This window comes from Ixodes scapularis, unplaced genomic scaffold (genome assembly GCF_016920785.2).
Source record: "Ixodes scapularis isolate PalLabHiFi unplaced genomic scaffold, ASM1692078v2 PGA_scaffold11__112_contigs__length_91849675, whole genome shotgun sequence".
In the NCBI taxonomy this organism is placed as follows: Eukaryota; Metazoa; Arthropoda; class Arachnida; order Ixodida; family Ixodidae; genus Ixodes; species Ixodes scapularis.
The window spans coordinates 38,759,219-38,778,748 of NW_024609837.1; the positions used below are offsets into that span (position 1 = coordinate 38,759,219).

The 19,530-nt window shown below is 43.2% G+C and overlaps 1 pseudogene; it reads left to right on the plus strand.

Annotated features, from left to right (window-relative positions):
- Window positions 1-10,073, plus strand: part of LOC8037963 — a 69,994-nt pseudogene extending 59,921 nt beyond the window's left edge.
- The last annotated feature ends 9,457 nt before the right edge of the window (window positions 10,074-19,530 follow it).

Below are 19,530 nucleotides of genomic sequence, written 5' to 3' on the forward strand. Positions count from 1 at the left end.
ATGGTCTTCTCCCTTTGTCCACGTTTTGCTGTTGCTGTCCTATCCCCAAAAAGTGGTCGGCGTAACCCGAGTTTCCATCCTCCTCGGGTTCCTGCCTGCAGGTGTCGAGGGTCTGTCAGCGCGACCTGCACATCCTGACGGTGGGCACGTACACGTAAATGTCGGAACAGCGGTTCCGCTCGATCCATATGGAGGGCTCCGAGGAGTGGACCCTGGAGGTGCGTTACACCCAGACGAGGGACTCTGGCGTCTACGAATGCCAGGTCTTCACCGAGCCCAAGATGAGCCTCAACATCTCGCTCGCCGTCGTCGGTGATTCCTTGCCCACCCGCGGGATCACATGGCCTCGATCATCGGCAAATCCTAAGCAATATCACTTTTAGGACAGGGCGTGCGTACTTTTTTTTGTTTGTTTTTACTTATAACTACAGTCACTGACAGATTGAAAATGGCAGGTTGCCTTGTTCAGACGCCCGGCCTCTCTTTGCGTTTCGTCGTGCTCTGGTTGAGCGTGCATGCTCGAAGTTCGAGAGACGCCGAAGCATAATCGAAGATACAAAACTCGCACTGGAGGTTCGGCAACTGAAGCTCCTGCCTGCCGTTCTTACCTAATAAGTGACTGAAGTGGATCCCCGCGGAAATGCCTCAGTGCACGAATGTTTATGCTGCATGGTGACGAGACCGTGAAGCTATGAATGTCGATAAAAAGTATATATTGAACAGAGCATTGCACATTTATTTGACTTTTTAATTTTTAAATGAACATAATAAATTATGTTTGGTGCATGCTAATTTTGGTATAAAAAAAAGACGCACAGAAACAAATTTTAACACTGAAGTCGATTGCATTACCTTTTTGGGTTAATACTAAAACACAGAAGAAAGTCGCTTAGAAAGACGAAGCTCAGTGTACAATAAAGCTATGCTTCCCTGTGGGTTAATTTTTTTTATGTGGTTCTGCGTGTTTTGGAAGCTAGCCCATGTGTGTTTCTAATTTTAACAACCTCTGCTTTTCTTCTTTCCTTCTGCAAAGCGACGAGGCGCACTTAATATTCACGGGCACACTGCTTTGTTATTTTAGTGATCACACAGTCTACACAAAACGAACTGTATACCTGTCTCCCAAAATATTCGCACTGTACGCTGAAGAAAGAAAAGGCTGCAATCGTGGAAATTTGTTTTATGTCCTGGTTGTCTGTAACTTTTCTCTCAAAATAATTTCGTGAGACTGCAATCTATGATATTATTCCTCCTGAACACGCGTTTTTGAGCTGAAGTATAGTAAGGCTGGCGTGCTGGCGTAAGTTCACAATAAACCCACAATATATAGGGAAATAGTCAAGTTTGTAATCTTAAAATGTCTGCATTTGGCAGAAATTTAAGTTAAATGTTTTTTAGTCTAAGACATTTACAAGAAACACCTTGAGTATTTTAAAACCAAAGCGCGGGGTTTCAAGATGGCAAGGGGTCATTTTCTTTTTTGCAATGAAGGTGTAATTAAACTTAATAGAATTACTCTCGTAGACATTTAAAGCAAAATTTTAAATTCTAATTCAGATCAGCTAAATTGTTTTCGGTTTTATTCCATAAAGCAGAATACCTTGCGAATATGAGTAAGAACAACCGAATTCAAGTTTCTATGCTTGCGCACTTTCTTTTCTAACACACGCTCACTACGGAAAAAAAAACAGCGGTGTATACTTTATCTGATCTCAAATCCTTTAAAGCTAAATCCCGTCCTGAGTTCATAATGAAAGGACGGCTCCCAAAGGCCAAGATACAAGATACTACAAGATACAAGATACAAGATACTACCGCGAACAAAGTGCGAGAGAAATACACCTTTTCCGCTCGAAGGAATTCTCAGCGGAACGCGTAAGAAAATGAAAACCGATATCTTTCCGAATGCCTGTTTCAAGCCGATATCGTCAGAAGGTCAACCGCGGCAAAAACCCACTTCCGAGTTAGGGGAATCGAGGTGCCGCACTCTCGTCGACATTCAGCTTCTGTCTTTTTTCTTCTGTGTTATCCAGAGAAGAAAGTAAAAAGGTAAACAATGGATTCGTTAAGATTGATTTAAAGCATATCGCTTCACTGGCACCGTAAAACGCACACAAATAGAACGCAGCACATAGACAAAAAAAAAAAAAGAGAAGTAACGTAAGCATAATATTTATGCACGCACCTTACCTTCCTTCTCTGAACTCTTTTTTCTTTCCCTATCGTTTTGGATCTGATACTAGTTTGTTTTGTTTTTTCTTGATAATGGCCTTCCTTTGCGCTCACCCTCAGAGCTGATTGCGGGTGTAAGAGTCAAATTTATGGCGTCCATTCTTGAAAGCACATCGTTTTCTCTAATAGAGCCCCAACTTCATTTTTTTTTAAATAAAGATAAAGATTAATAAATAAAGATTATTATTATTATTATTATTATTATTATTATTATTATTATTATTATTATTATTATATGTGAAAGTAGATGGCGCGTTAGCAGTGCTGTGTATGTCCTTTAATTTCTACTATTTTGTTCACTTTTTTCTCCGGAAGATATGGCGAGCTTCGCTGTTATATATTTCTCAATTAGGCAGGTAGTCGTCAGGGTTCGCTTCTTTCAGCTTTGGCTTTTAAGATTGTAATTTCTAAGTCAATACTAGGGATGCCGCGAACTACCCTACACTCTAAAAAAAGCCCGTGCGTCTACTTTCCCGCATGACACCCGGAGAGCCAATCACCGCAACTTACGGAGGCAGCTCAGCGAATGACGATGCGGAACCATATGTTTAGACCAAAAAACGCAGTCCGAGTTGTGACATTAACCAAAGCAAAACGTCACGCTTGCATTGCTTAATGTCACAACTCAGACTGCGTTTTTTGATCTTAGCATATGTTTCGGCACCGTCATTCGCTGAGCTAGCTTTGTAAGTTGTGGCCATTGGCTCTCCGAGTGTTGTACGGGAAAGTAGACGCACGGGCTTTTTTTAGAGTGTAGGTTCGAATTCGAAAGGTTTCGGTATTTTCGAACCGAACTGATGTTCGATTTAAAAAAGTTTCGATATTTTCGACCGTAGGGAGGTTCGAAATCGAAAAATTCGCAACTTTTTCAAATCATGGGGTTTCGAATCGAAAAATTCGAAGCTTTTACGGTTTCTAAAAGTTCGGGTTCGATTATTTCGAATATTTGTTTACTTGCAGATCGATAAATTCGAAGATTTCGACCTTCCCGACTTGAAATCGAGAGATTCGAATGTTTCGAATTTTTTGGATCTAAAATTCGAAAAATCGAACCTTTCAAATTTTTAAAGACATAAAGTTCGATAAATTCGAAGATTTCAAATTTCTTTCTACATAAGTTCGAAAAATTCGAAGGTTTCGATTCTTTTTTAATGCTAAATTCGAAAAACAAAATAAAAAAAAACATTGAGGGTTTCCAATTTCTTTGAAATCCAAGTGCGCAAAGTTCGAAGTCCGGTTTTCATGTTCCGCCACAGCTTCAGTTTCAAATAACGTTTTCACGCCTCACTGGTTTTCAAGAAATCAGGCTTAGAAAAGTTCTGGTGTGATATTTAGACTGTGCGAAGTTGGTCAGGCAATTAAATGGGACGACGAGTGCCCTGGATGTGCTGGAATATTTGCCAGTGCAGTGACGTGTAACAATAGATCAGCAATTGTGACCGCCAGACCGGGGTGGTCATTAAGGTGCATTACGAAGTAGTGATCCTACGAACGCACTGTTTAACGATACTCACCCAGTTCCACACGGCCAGGGGCAGGCAGGTGGTTGAGGTTCAGAAAAACCTTGAAGTGATCTGGCAAACTGCCCCCCTACGCCCTTGCACGCTGGTAGTAATCCGATCGAACGCCGCCCGAGTGACGCTGGCATATAGTAAGTTTAATTTGTACATGATGCAAAATCCTGAGACTGTGAAAGAAATTTGAAAGAAAAAGTGTAAAAAGACAGAAAAAAGGGGACAGGACAACGTCTCAAACTCAGCTCCACGACAACGTCTCAAACTCAACTCAGCTGAAAACTCAGCTCAGGACAACGTTTCAAACTCAACTCAGCTGAGTTTGAGACGTTGTCATGTCCCCTTTTTTCTTTCTTCTTACACTTTATGTTTTATAATTTTATAAGAAGACGCGTATAAACTATAAACTTTATAAAACATTTCTTGTGACACGTGAGGCAGTGGCATTAGTCAATTTCAAAGAATACAGAAACCAACTAACAGCGGAAATTAGAAAATATAAAATAATTTACTATTCTAGTCTAGTTCATGCTGAGTGTCTAAAAAAGGCCGATATATTATGGAAACGTATAAATAGTGTTTTCAATACGTCTTACAAGCCAGAAAGTTTTGAAAATTTTAAACATAATGGAGAGGTCTTAAGTGCCTCAAACCTGGTAAATGTATTTAACAACCATTTTGTGAATATCGGGAACAACTGTTATTATCATGAAGCGTCAGAAAATATTAAGCCTATCTCGGAATCGCTCTTTATGTACCCCACATATGAGACTGAAGTGTGTTCCTCTATTATGAGTCTGAGTAACAGTGGCAGTCGTGATGCGGATGATTTACTAATTAAACCCGTAAAATATGCAGTAGATATTATTGCCCCATATATAACTTACATATACAACCTCGCAATATCTTCCGGTATCTTTCCTAAAAAAATGCAAATCGCAAAAGTTGTAGCTTTATTCAAATCAGGAAACAAAAATGAGTTAGCGAATTACCGTACTATATTCATTCTTCCAGTATTCTCAAAAGGGTTAGGAAAGATTATTCACTCCCGCATTATTAATTTCTGTGATAAGCACTCGCTCATTACTGACTGTAAATTTGGGTTGCGAAAACATAGATCAACAGAAACAGCCTTATAAGTTCAAAAAGAACATATACTTAGAAATTTCGAAGACAAAATTTTGACGCTTGGGTTGTTTTTAGATTTCAGCAAAGCATTTGATTGCATAAATCATTTAATCCTGCTATGTAAATTATTTTCTTATGGCATTCGCGACCTTCCACTCACACTAATCAAGTCATATTTACAGCATCGCTCCCAATTTGTGCAAATTAAAAATCAGAGATCAACAACTTTAAATATATTATCAGGAGTTCCCCAGGGGAGTATCCTCGGGCCAGTTCTTTTTTTGTTATATATATATATGACATAGTGAAACTCGATTCAAGTTGCAAATATATTATCTATGCAGACGACACCAGTGTTTTTTTTTTTCAGATTCATCCGAAGAGGGCCTTGTAAATAAAGCAAATGTGTTTCTTTTAAAATTAAAAACATGGGCTGAAGTAAATTGTTTAACTATTAATGTCTCAAAAACAAAAGCAATAATATTTCGCCCACGTGGTTCGAGCGATAGATTATACAACCCTCTAAACTTTGGGTCCTTGCACATTCAATTTGTAAATAGTGTTAAAACACTCGGAGCTATTTTTTGTGATAATATGCTCTAGACTAACCACGTAAAAAAGCTCAGCTCTAAACAGGGTAAATCTGTAGGAATTATGAACAAACATAGACATGTTCTACCGAAAAGCGTAAAAAGGGTTTTATATAACTCATTATTTTATTCCCATTTGTGTTATTGTAATCTCGTACGTGGGAAACTCGCCTGATTCAAATTTAAATATGATAAATTTATTACAAAAAAAGGTGATACGAATAATAGCATATGTTTGTTACATTCATCACACCGAATCATTGTTTCAATCATATAGGATACTTAACATACAGCAAATTTATAACTACCGTTTAACAATAGCTTGCAGAAATGTGACATACGGCCGTTCCAGTACAATTCTTCAACTATCTGAATTAAAAAAACAGAGAATTATTACCCGTCTAGACATCACCGACATTGGAAAATTCCGAAATGCAGGACAAATTATGGAAAACAAACAATACGTTATGCTTTACCTTTTTGTTGAATGAATATTGTGATCAAAATATTGATGTAGTGAAAATGTCAAATAGCAGTATACTCAATTTGTATTTTAATACTTAAGAATGTCTTCCTTATGCGCGCACTATATTTGCATTGTTTATTTCTGAACGCAATTTATTTGTTTTTGTGCTCCGTCACAGCTGCTGAGTGGGGGGCCCGGTGCTTGTCAAGTTGCATTTCTGCAGCTCTTTCTCCGGCCTCCAATTCACCACATGTATCTGTGGTGAGAATAAAGTTTGTATTGTATTGTATTGTACTATTTCTTGCAAATTTCATTCCCAGTCTCGGGATTTTGCATCATGATCAACATACACCAGCTCGCCTGCACCTTGACAATTTTTTTGTTTGTCATTGCTTTGGAGGTTTATTTTCCAGGGCGGAAGAAACGCAGAGAAAAAAGCACAGAAGCTGACGCAACTTGAGGTCGAGGAGCGTTCTACCATACCAGTGGCGTCAAAAGAGGAAAACAGGGGGGGAAGTGGGGGAGCTCTATTCTTTCCCCCCCCCCCCCCCCTCCCAAATATTTCGGGCTGTTAAAGAAAACAATACGGGGTGAGAGGGCATGGTCGCCCTTATTTTAATCTGAAATTATTTATGCATATGTATAGCTACTGTCGCTCTTCACTGCATAAAAGATCGCGTAGATGGACATTGTTAAGGCCGGTTCTCACATGCAGCGAAGCGCTGATGTAACGCTGCTCACGTGCCGTCAAGTACTTATCGTATGCTATGAGCAACAGTTTTGACGGTGCAATACAAAGCTGGTGAACGCTCCCGTCGGCACGTGCTTAGCACAAGGTCAGCGCTGTGCTTGTTGCGCTCCGCTGCATGTGTGAACAGGCCTCCAGAAACTCGTTGTCAGGAGGCACTACTCGTCACATGCTCGGTGGCTCGAAAGTTCAAAGCTATGTCTTTTCGACCTAATAAGTGTGCCATCGGTAAAAAATAATCAATAAATAAACATAAAAATAACTGCAAAAATAAAAAGCTGGAGAGAAAAAAAAAACTATCAAGAACCCGCCGGAAGTGTTCTATTCTTGCATATGCAGAGGCCCAGAACTATGAAACAAGTTTCTCCTACCAAAATGTGTACAGGCCAAAAGAAACACGTCCCAAAAGCGTAAAATGAGAATTTTTTTTTTTTTTATGACGCGTTGATTTTGAACAGTTTTAGAAATCTTTCCCCGCGAGTTAATGTATTCCTCAACGTGAAAAAAAAACAATAAATACATTTTTTTGTATTCTAAATATGATAATAATATATACTGTCTCGGGTGTTAATTTAAATGTGATACCCAAACAATGTAGGCGAAAACAAATTACCAAGTTTAGGGCATAATTGTCCGTAGGTACATGTTTGGATATTTATTCGAAACTCGTCTTGAACTACAATAATCGTATCTTAAGACGACACTCACCTAGGCTATATATAGATCATTCTTAAAATGTTTAACATCTCTACCATAAATAGCTTCGGCTATAGCGCGCTTCAAATATGGCACAAACGACAATTGTCAAAAACCCGTCGTCCTTCCTCGCTCCTTCGGGAATCTATTTTTCTAAAACCAAGCATGCCATATGATTGAAATATACGGCACATAGAGTTATTATAATGTACGCTAGAGGTTCAAGTGGCGCTAGTATGCTGACGGAAATTGAAGCAGACAGGAACCAGTCCACAATTGACTTCCGGTAATGCCTTTCTATGGGAAAAAGTGAGTGCATTTTCTCTCAGCGCTCGATCATAAGAGCAAATATCCCAAATAATTCGTACGTACTAGGTAGCTTGGAACATTTCTCAGTCCGACCGACGAAATAATTGGTCAGTTACGGCGTTTTTCTTTCAAATTTATCGCATTAAAAACGGTGCTTTAATGGCTCTGTACGTGCATTTATGTGCACTGTCGGACACTGTTAGTGCGAACACGACGTCGGCGCTTTTCAGCATGAGGGATATACGTGCCAAACGAACGAAGTACATTTGGAAATTAAGGGGGATGGCAAGAACTACGCAGTAACACTGAATCAGTAACTACCCGTGCATGTACGATAAAAATAAATTGAAGGCCACGTAATCTATTCCGATTTTAAATAAGTAATATAACGCTTTATTCTCTCTGCTCTGAGCGAAGCTGCTTGTTCTACGTTCAAAATATCACCCGCACGCTTGAAATCTTTGAGAACAAGTGCCCGATAAAAGCTGTCCGGCAGAGAAAACAATACAAAGAGACACTTTTCATAGCCCACGGACTTTATTCTCTACGTTTTGAATGTTTTTTTATCTGCTCATGCACGACGGGGCCATTTCCATATAGTGACAGGACTGGCATATTATCAATACGTAAGCGTCACCGGAATGCTGGCGAGTCTTGAACACACTCTATATTCCTTTCGATTGTAATTTTGCTTTGAATCGTCACTTGTTTTTACACAACTGCTGCGGAACACACGTTTGGGACTGAAATGTAGCGAAGTTAAACTTCGTTCACTTATGAAGAAAAATGCGCTAACTAAAACAATTACACTTTTACAGTGTTAATCAAGGTACATACTATTCGGTACGACCCAAATAACCAAAGTGTTCCGTGTTATTTCCCGGCGAAGAGACAAAATGCACGCGCGTTTTCCCATAGGAATGCACATGAGCACCGGAAAAGTAGACTGGTTGCTGTCTGCTTCAATTTGCGTCACGGAAGTTGCATAGACACTAGCGCCAGTTGAACCTCTAGCGTACATTATAATAACTCTATGATACGGCATTGTCTTTCGTAAGAAGTACGGCACCCCATGTAAAATTGCGAAAAAAAAAAATGCGAATGGACCTCACTGCTTGAATCCAAATGAAACCGCCCGCCGGTCTTTCGAAGTTCGACGAGCTTCGAACTTTTACCCTAAAAGTTCGAAGTTCGTCGAACTATTGACTTTTAAGGAATCGACAGTTTGACAATTTTCGAATTCTTTAAAAAATAAGTTCTAAAGTTTGAAAAATATCGAATTTCTTAGCGTAAGAAGTTCGAAAGTTCAAAAAGCTTCGAACTTTTTAGTGAACAAAGTTCGAAACTTAAAAAAATAATCGAATTTTTTAGTCCATCAAGTTCGAAAGTTCGACACGCATCAAATTTGCAGCGCATTAAGTTCGAAAATTCGACTTCCGTCGAATTTCTCGATATACAAAGTTAGAAATCTTTCGAACCTTTTGAACCGCTTGATTCGATCATCAAAACTTCGATTCGAAAAAAGTTCGCGGCATCCCTAGTCAATGCTCGTTTTTGCCCAATGTAGCGCTCGGCTGAGTTTCTGGTACGCGCCTTATGGTATTAAAGTAAACAGCTCAGCCGGCTGCCTAGTCAGCAATGTTGAAGATTGCAAGCACAGTGCTACTTTTAATGTGATAAGTGTACTGGTATATGGGTACCCTCCACGGACGTTGCTTGGCCGTGTTAGTCTTACCCACTGATCTCTACTATGAGTGGCTGGATAACGCGTCGAGCGCGAGGGACTCAAGTCAACGGAAGTAAGCGGCTTGTCCCCGAAGTGAGCGCTTGGCAGGCTTCGTAACTCTTTCGAGTTACTCATTGAAACTTGTTGTTTCAATAAGCCCCGTAACGAATCTTTTGATAAATCTTAATACTGCAGTCAGATCTGGCCGCTGATTGGTTCTTTCCTCCTCTCTCCGTGCCCTTTTCCGAGGCGCGCATCCCGGAGGGCTCGAAGTTGTACATCCAGAGCGGCAACACCGTCAACCGACGTGCGTGATGACGGACAGCCGGGTGCCCCCGGTCTACGTGTTCTGGTACCATGACAACCGGTTGATCAACTACGACTCAGCGAGGAGGGGGACATCCGTGTGGCCACAGAGAGGGGGCCCTCGACCACCGTATCCAGGCTCCAGGTGCCGGAAGCTACCACGGGCGGCTCGAGCAATTACTCGTGCATCCAGTGGTACGCGGACTCGGCAAACGTTACCGTGCACGTGCTCAACTGTACGGTATGCGAGACACGTGACTCGAGAGAAGGCTCTGTTCGAGTAAGAGGGCAGGAGTTGAGCGTGCTCAAAGCATTACATCTGGAACGCGTCCTCAACAGGTTTGTTCACAACGAGTGACGTCACGAAGGTCATGAGTGACGTCACAAAGGTCACTCGTGCAGGTCACGACGGACACGAAGGTCACAGTGGCCTTCACAACTCCTTCACAAGTTGCCTTCATGACGCCACGAGTGACGTCACGAAGAAGGGCACGAGTGACGTCACGAGGGTCACTAGGGTCACGAGGGAGGAGAGAGGGAGGTGATGTGGGGACGAGGAAGGCAGAAGGAGGAGAAGGAGAGGAGGGAGGAGGGGAAGTTGGTGGAGGGGAAGGAAGAGCAGGGATGAAATAATGAGGAAGGGAAAGGAAGGAGGAAGAGGGTCATATCCTGCTCTCCGTAACCCCTCCTCCACCTCCGCCTCAAGAGCTGCGCTTTAATTCGGCATTAGAGGGAATTGGAAACGTCTTTCATTTCTTGTTTTGTATTTTATATAAAATCGGTTATTACCGCTCGCAGTCTATTGTTGCTTGAGACCGCATAGACCTACAGCCGGTAACAAAAAAGAATGAACCCCAATGCTGCTACGTAACCTTAATATAAACCATCACTGTTTAGGAAACTGGTGGGAAGCCAAAAACCAGGAGTTTTAACACGCGGATGGCTGTGCTCTTTCAATGACGCCCGGCCCGCTGAGCGCAGCTAGCAACGCAAGAATAAGCGAGTCTAAACCAATTGGAGCCGTGACACGCACCAAAAGCGCAAACGTAGCTATAAGATTAAGAGTAAACCGTAAGTAAACCGTAGCGTTCTGCGAATATTCGAATTTTTGAATAGTCATTTCGAAGAATACGCTTTTTCATATCCGCTTTAAGATGAACTCTGATATTCGTATTTCCGAAATGTTGACAGCTGCAGATTAGCCCTGCTGAGCGCGCTTCCTACCGAGCACCGCTGCACTGCAGAGAAGCAACACCAGCGGCGCTCGTTTCCGTGGGTGTTCCATTTCCGCAGTGCACTGGTGCTCGGTAAGAAGCGCGCTAAATGCGGCTATGTTGACGCGATGAACTCTTCGAAAAGTACAGGTATTGCGGTCACGTCCTTAACAGGAGCGCCCACTTTCAAAACGGTATGGTGCATGCGCGTGCGTGATGTGAGCAAGCAGATATGGAAGATTTGTCAGTTTTGACATCTACACTGCAGTAAAATTTTCAAAGCCAAACTGTGGCTCGCCTGAGATGTACAGACACCTTATACGTTCACTATTCATGATTGTCTTTTTTTTATTTCTTCCAATCCTAGAAGCAAATAGATTTATAAATCTCTCGATTAGGTAGAACTCGGGATATCTACATGTTTAGTTTTATGTCATCCTTCGTTTACTTGCCATTCCACGTAGGTAGTGAATGTTCTGAGGTAACAGTTAATAAATATAACTAGATTAAAATAGCTTAGTTATGGGCAAGTGAAAATTTGGGAACAACCTTCACGAATTCAGATATTATTTTTTTTTTCTTTTTTAGGAATGGTGCAGTAGTGAAAGCTTGGACGAATTATTTAAACTCGATTTTAAAATATTTGGCCGAAATCACCATTTTCTTCGAATTCGCTTTGAACTCAAAATCTAGTATGCCTCGAAAACTGAATCGCAACGCCGGTTCTTTCTGCATAATACTTATTGCACATTGTCATCTCCAGAATTTTTATTCGTAGTTCCCTACTTCATGTCTGAGTAAGCACGAAAACATACCTTCACGTTCTCGTGCATATCGTGCACGGCGATTTGTTTTGATCTACCTTTTTTATTAGTATTTTGCGCTTTGTTAATATGCCGTAGTTCTTGTGCGCTTTGATTTTTTTCGGGTGAGTTCTTGGGATAACAATTACTTTTAAATGTCATAAATAATAAATATTCGAATTAAAAAAAATGTATGTATTTGAACAACTTGTTTTTTTTTAATATTTGCTCTAGTTTAACATGCCGTATTTAATGCCTGTTTAGGCTTATTTATTTTCCGGCCCTCGAGAATGCAACACGTCCCCAATCCGGCTTTTTGGCAATATGTTTAGAGATCGCTCTTTTAGACCTAAAAAGATAATTAGCAGAGGGTAGGGGAGGGGGGGGGGGGGGAGGATTCTGGTCTTGCAAGTGACTCACAGCGAGAGAGGCACTTGCTGCGCTTGTTGATGAGCGTGCTTGAACCCTGGTCCGTCATTAAGGACGGCTCGCATTATGAACGTCTTTTTTTGGGGGGAACGGAGGCGTCTATATTAATGAGCCATGGCTGTAACCGAGAGAGAGCGGCGCTGAACATCGGGAGCAAATGGCTCTGTCAGTTAGCTTAAGAATGCAATGTTGCAAGCCGTTTACTCCGAACTGAGATAGAATAAATTTGGAACACGGCACTAACCTTGTTCTTCTGTTTTCAAAACCCCTTTTCATGAACAGAGTAGCCAGATGGTAGAAGTGTCCAGGGTTGCCCTTTGACTTTCACTCATTCAAGACTAAAGCATGGTTCATGGTCGTATTTTCGCTCACAGAACAATAAATGTATGTGAAAACTTTAACTAAATGTTTAATAGGGCTGACTTGCACCTACGAGTTAAAAGAGAGAAGCACACACGTTTTCGCAAGCGACGGAAGGGTGAGTGTCCATAACCAGTGCTTAAGCCCTGCTTTCATGTACACGGTACGTTGTGAACCGGAACATACGATGGCATGCGAGAATGGTCTAGAAATTTTCAGAAAAGCAAAAGTTGATAAAAAAAAGGACTGGTTTGATGCGGGGTTCGAGCGCCGTTTCTCCCATGGCAGCCGCGAACGTTGCACACTTTACCACGCGAGTGGCAATAGTTTTATTGCATATTGTGTGACAGATTTATTTTACCACCTGTATCAGACGAGACAAGACATGACCGCTCAGTCTGGCTCCAACAGCAGGACTGACGTTTATTGGTCCACGTCACTATATATATAGCCGGTGCCCATGGTGTCCAGACTTACATCTTCCTTTCTTTAAAAAAACAAACAAACAATATAAACACTAAGAAGAAGTCATATATAAAAATGGGCGAAGTAAAATATGAACAAAAAAAAAAAAACTTCATGACACAAAAAAAAAAAAAACAAGAAAAAAAACGAATCAGACTATTTGATGAAAGTTTTCGTCATATGTTAGTGCAGCCCGAGGCTTGCGCTGCCTGGTTGATCGTCGAGGCTGGGTCCCTTGTTGAAGGGAGGTACCCCCAGTTGGTGTGCTCGCAGCTGTAGTTGCGTCGAGGCGGTTTTCAGGCGTACTTGGAGCTGTGGCTACGGCGGGCTGGCACACTGTTGGTGGTTCTTCATTGTCGTTCGAGTACAGAGATTCTCCCGATTCACTGCCAGTACCGTCGGCCTCCTCCAGATGGAACTGTTCTTGTGTCTTTTGTAGGTGCTGCCTATTCCTGCGAAATGAACGATGGTCCTCTGTTAACACCTCGAAAGACCGCGGTGCAACCTTGCGAATTACTTTCGCTTTTGGTTCCCATGACCCAGCATTCTTGATTCTTACAACAACGCCAGGGTGAAGTTCGTCGAGATTAGTTCCTTTGTGTTGCTGCTGGTGTTTCTGTACGCTGTTTTTTTCTCTGCTTGTAAAGTTGGGCAACCTACACCTTAAAATTCTTTTCATGAGCAACTCGCTCGGTGAAAGGCCCCCTTCAAGCGGAGTCGATCTATAATTTAGGAGTCCCAACCATTTGTCTTCACCAACCGCATTGGTTTTCTTAAAAATTCGTTTTACAATCTGAACTCCTTTTTCCGCTAGGCCGTTCGAGCGTGGGAACCTGGGACTGGACGTTAGATGTTCGAAGTCATACGACATAGCAAACGCTTTGAATTCGTGAGACGAAAACTGTGGGCCATTGTCCGAAGTGACAACCATCGGTACACCGTGCCTTGCGAATATGGCTTTCAGTTTCTCGATCACTGTCGTAGTTGTCAGGTCGTCTAGCTTTTCAACTTCAGGGTAATTAGAGAATGCATCGAAGACAACTAAATACGATTTCCCGGCAAACTCAAATATATCCGTTCCTACCCGACTCCATGGAAGTTTCGGTGTTTCACGCATTAAAAAAGGTTCAGATGGCAGTGCGTAGGCATAGCGCTTGCAGACGGAGCAGCTGTTTATCATCGATGTTATTTCTTCGTTTAAACCGGGCCAAAAAATAAGCCTGCGTGCTTTAGCCTTACATTTGCTCATTCCTTGATGTCCGTCATGCAGACGCAATAACATTTCTTTACGCATACTTTGAGGCACTACATCCCTGCTTCCTTTGAATAGAATTCCTTCTATTACCGTTAAGTTCGACTCAAAAGACTTGAAGACCCCTTCGACAGGTGTGCTAGAGGTAATTGCGTTGATTACCTGTTGTAGTACTAGATATTTTACAGTTTCTGCTGTCAACCGTGTCAGGGTAGCTGCAGACACCAAGTCCCACAGGACACCGGTTGCATGAATCTCAACGTCGGCAGTTGACTCTTGGGAGCCGTCATTGACTGGTGCTCTTGAGAGCATGTCAGCCACTAGCCGGTTCTTTCCGGGAACGAACTGCATCGTGTAATCGTACTTGAGCAAACGAATAAAGAATCTCTGAAGACGCGGGGGAATGTCACCTATGGATTTCTTGCAAATGGAGATAAGTGGCTGATGATCAGTTTCAATTGTTATGTGCATTCCGTAGACAAACTGGTGAAATGTTTCACAGCCCATTACTATCCCTAGTGCCTCCTTCTCTATTTGAGAATAGCGCGATTCAACATCTGTTAATACCCTTGACACATAGGCCACGGGTCGCCAATTATTCTGATTCTGCTGCAAGAGTACTGCTCCCAGTCCTGTAGAGGATGCGTCTGACGAGATTTTTGTGGGTTTCTGCGGGTCAAAGATTGCCAAGAGTGGTGGTTTTGCAAGCAGCATCTTCAAATCATCGAACTCTTTTTGATGGGCTGGTAACCATTCGAAAATTACATCTTTCCTTAGTAGGCTTCTGAGACAGATTGTCTTGTGCGCTAGGTGAGGAAGGTATTTCCCGAAGTAGTTGATTACTCCCAGCTAACGTTGTAATGCTTTTTTGTTTTCCGGCACAGTCATCGATGACAGACCGCTGATCAAACTGGGATTGGGCTTGATATCATTGCTGCAGTAATGTCTCCTAGAAATGTAATTTCTCGCAAGGCAAATTTGCACTTCTCCGCGTTGAATGTTAAACCCGCACTTGCAGCTTTCTGCAAGGTTATTCGCAAACGCTCATCGTGCTCCTGTCTAGTACGTCCCCAAATGAGAATATCGTCTATGTAGATTTGCACACCCGGTACTCCTTCAAAAATTTCATTTAGAGTCTTCTGAAAAACCTCTGGCGCAGAAGAAATGCCAAAGGGAAGTCTAAGAAATTTGTATCTTCCAAAGGGCGTTCCAAACGTACATAGTTTTGATGTATCTTCATCCAACGGAATCTGGTGAAAACCAGCTTTTGCATCCAGCGTTGTAAAAAATTGAGCTCCTGACAGCTCGGCTTCAATATCCTCCCGCCGAGGCAACTGGTAATGCTCTCTTTTCAATTGTGAATTAATGCGTCTAGGGTCTAGGCACACCCTTAGAGTCCCGTCTTTCTTTTTTACAATTACCAACGGACTTACCCAGTCTGTGGGTGCGTCGACTTTCTCGATGATGCCATGCTTTACCATTCGTTGCAGCTCGTTTTTCAGAGGTTCGCGTAGAGCTAGAGGCACGCGCCGGGCCGGCTGAACACTTGGCTGGACGTGTTCTTGGAGAACCAAGTGGTAACGACGACTGACGCAACCCGTTCCCGAAAAGACGCTTGCAAACTCCTGAGGCACGCTCCTCTCAATGCCTACAGATCCAACGCGCGTGACAAGACCGAACATCTCCGATGCTTGTAGCCCTAGGATTGCTTGGCATCCATTCTTTACAACAAAGAAAATTTCTGATCTTTCCATGCCATGAACCCTCAGTCGCAACGTCGCAATGCCCAAGTGCTTTATCACACCTCCATCGTAGTTCCTGAGTGTTGAGCCACTGGGGCGAAGGCTAGATGTTTGGCCCACCTTTCGGAAGACCGAGAACGGGATCAGGTTTGCTTGCGAGCCGGTGTCCACCTTGAGCTCGACCGTGGTGCGAGGTCCAGTGCCTTGAACCACGGATGCGGTGATTATCCAGTCTCCGCGGGTGTCTGCTGAACAGACGCTTATATCCAGGATGTCGAAGTCGTCGGAGGAGTCGCTGCCAAGGTTCAGCGGGGCGACGTTTTGCTGTTCTTCGTTTCGAAGAGCTCGCAACGCGGCTGCAGACTGCTTCCTGCCCTGGTGAGTGGAATTTGTATCTTGTTCTTTACTTCGTTCTTGTTGCTGGTGTACGCAACAATTGCGCTGATCCTGCGAAGTGGCTTTCAAAGGGCAGCGGACGGCAAAGTGGTTCTTTCTTCCACATCTCAGGCATACCTTACCATATGCAGGACACGATCGGGTCGCGTGCTTCAGATTGCAGCGCGCGCATTTTGACGATGATGTCGACTCGCGCAACTTCGTTTTTTCCATTGCGTCCACGGTTGCGCTTTTTTGATTCCCTTCCCAGGTCCTGTTTTGATGCTGAGCCATTTCTGCTGCCTTGCAGATCTGACCTGCCTTCTCTAGCGTCAAGTCGACTTCCCGTAGCAGTCTTGCACGAAGTTTCTTGTCAAGGATTCCATAGACAATCTGGTCTCTGATCATTGAGTCCATGACCGCTCCGAAATTGCAGGATTGGGCCTTAGTTTTCACGTCGCGCAGAAATTGCTCAAACGGCAAACCTTCAGTTTGCTGTCGCGTCCGGAAGACATACCTTTCGAACGTCTCGTTCTTTCTTGGGATGCAGTATTGTTCAAATTTCTGCACCAGCGTGTCGTACGCTTCCCTTTCTTCGTCTTCAGCAAATTCAAAGGTGTTGTAGATCTCCAGCGCTTCCTCTCCCGCGACGTGCAGAAACAGAGCTGCCTTTTCGTCATCGGGCTTCAGTGCGTATCCCGTGGCCTTCAAGTAAATGTCCAGCCTTTGCTTGAATCTGCGCCAATTCTCTTCGAGATTCCCAGTGAGACGCAGCTCCGCTGGCGGCTTGAGGCTGTTCATCTTCCACGCAGAGCAAGAGCCGGTTTCGCTGGAGTCTGGTCTGCGTGAACCCTCGGCGTTCGATGTCGGCTGCGCCATGTATCAGACGAGACAAGACATGACCGCTCAGTCTGGCTCCAGCAGCAGGACTGACTTTTATTGGTCCACGTCACTATATATATAGCCGGTGCCCATGGTGTCCAGACTTACATATGGTACACCACCCACATTTTCATTTGCCTTTCTCTTTCTGGTCGAGGCACAGTCGTTCTAACCGCTTTGGGCTTGGCATGTCAGTGCTTAGAAGACATAACAAATATTGTTTTGCTGTTTTGTTTTAAATATTTTTGCGTGCAGCAGCGCTCAGCTGTCTTATTTTATTATACAGTCATGTCTTTTGCAAGACGGTAATGCAAAAAAAAGGACACTTACCAACTCCCATTTCTTATGTAGCAACAAAGCTTTGGAGCGGCCTATTCAACTGTATATGGTTTATCCTCCTAAAGCCGCACTCCTGCGCTTGAAAGCAAAAAAAACAAAAAAAAGAAGAAAAGAAAAAAAAATTTAGGCAAGTTGGTAATTAAAACCTACAAAAAAACGTGTTAATATAACTGACAAACACGCACAGAACGTCGCAAACATATCGTAAACACAATGTTGCACACCCTGCTTTTCTTAAGTTGCGAGTTAGTGTAGTGTGTAGGTATTCGTCAGATTACATTCTTTGGTCCTAGTCCCATAAAATAGAGCGTCTTGTTGGCTCTGTCTGTGCTGTGATAATGATCTTCTCGTGTAGGTAGTTCGTAGTGGTATAATGCCAGCCGCCCTGACCCACCGCCGCGAGATTGTGCGTGCGTGTGTTAAGGAGCTCTAATCTACTCGGCGGGATCAACCTTGAACAAGGGTCCGGGACAGCGGCGCCACGTGCAATTGGTCGGCTGCACGGCGCTGGGAAATTGCAGATGGCACCGCTGTCTGATACTATTCCCGTCTCCAGCAAAACGGACGGCACCTAGAGGGAAAACACTGTACTGACTCGGACAGGTCCTTTCGCGATTTATGTTCGTCTCTTGCGGCTTCCGGGATTGCATGTTGTCGGCGGTTGGTGCCATGAAACAGTTATTCCGGTTACTCTGTTGTTATTGTTGTGTGAGCGTGTTGCTCAGGGCACCTTGAACACAACCTAGACAACCGCCTGACCCGGACATTGTGCGTGCGTTTGTTGATCTTCATCAGCGCGGTACAAGGACAGTAGGCGGTCCTTCCGTCGCTTACGCGAAGAAGGCTAAGCCTCTGGAAGCACGCTTACGCCAGCACAGCTTCGCGGGTTTGCTACGTAGTGGGTAGATTTCGGGTAAACCAATTCACTTGAAGTCAACGCATGCCTGCTTCGACCCTGGCGTTGTGCTTTGAGTTGGCACATGGCACGACCCGAGCGTCTTTCGGTCGCAATATCTTGTTGAAACTGGCCACACCCATAGGTTTCTGGATTCGCGAATAGACGCCGGGCCCTACTGATATGTATTTCAATTATTCCATTTCCCGTTCTTTGGCACTTTTCCTTCTATATTTCCTCCCCATTCTCTTTTCAGTAACACCCTCCCTCCCCTCGACAAATGCTGAAATATTCCGAGCCTGTGAAACATGCTCCAAATTCGTGAGTCAGAACTTCCGATATACATACAACACACACAACAACAACCAGCAAAAATTACGTCCCAGCAACGCCCAGAACACCGATATTTGTCCGCCAACATATACTCTCTAATCTTTTGATCCTCGACTGATCTTTTGAGATGGTGCTTGCTCACCAACGCGTTTTTTTTTTTCTGTACCAGTCAGTGGACCCCATTTGCGAATGAGCTGGCAATCGAGGTTTGATTGCCGTGTCTGCAGGCACTGTTTGTTGTTTCTCGCTCCGGTAAGACGTGGGGAATTAGAATCCCGCTTTTAGCGACAAACATTCAAGAGGCATCGACGCTCTGCATCACAAGAGGTTGTTTTTGTTGTTTTGCACGACAGAGATTGATGACGCTCAAAGGTAGTTCAAGCATGACTTCTATAAACCAAAACTCCGGCCGTGTCGCGTTATAATTTTACGAATAGGAAACTGTCCCTCATTGACAGGGGTAAAATCTGCGGCTACGTCCACAGAACGAGACTCAATCGACGTGTGCGTTGAAACGCATCACCATAAAAATAGTCGCAGGTATACCAGACGCTGTAGCGAAAGCCAGAAAAATATTGAATGCTTTTTGTTCATCTTTACAGGTTAGTTGACGCTACCTTGGTTTTGAAGACTTCCGTAGATCTTTTCGAGGTAATGGCAAAGTTTGCAACGTAGCACGCTGTTCGTACGTGGCAAACTTTAAAATAATGATTCACTGAATTTATT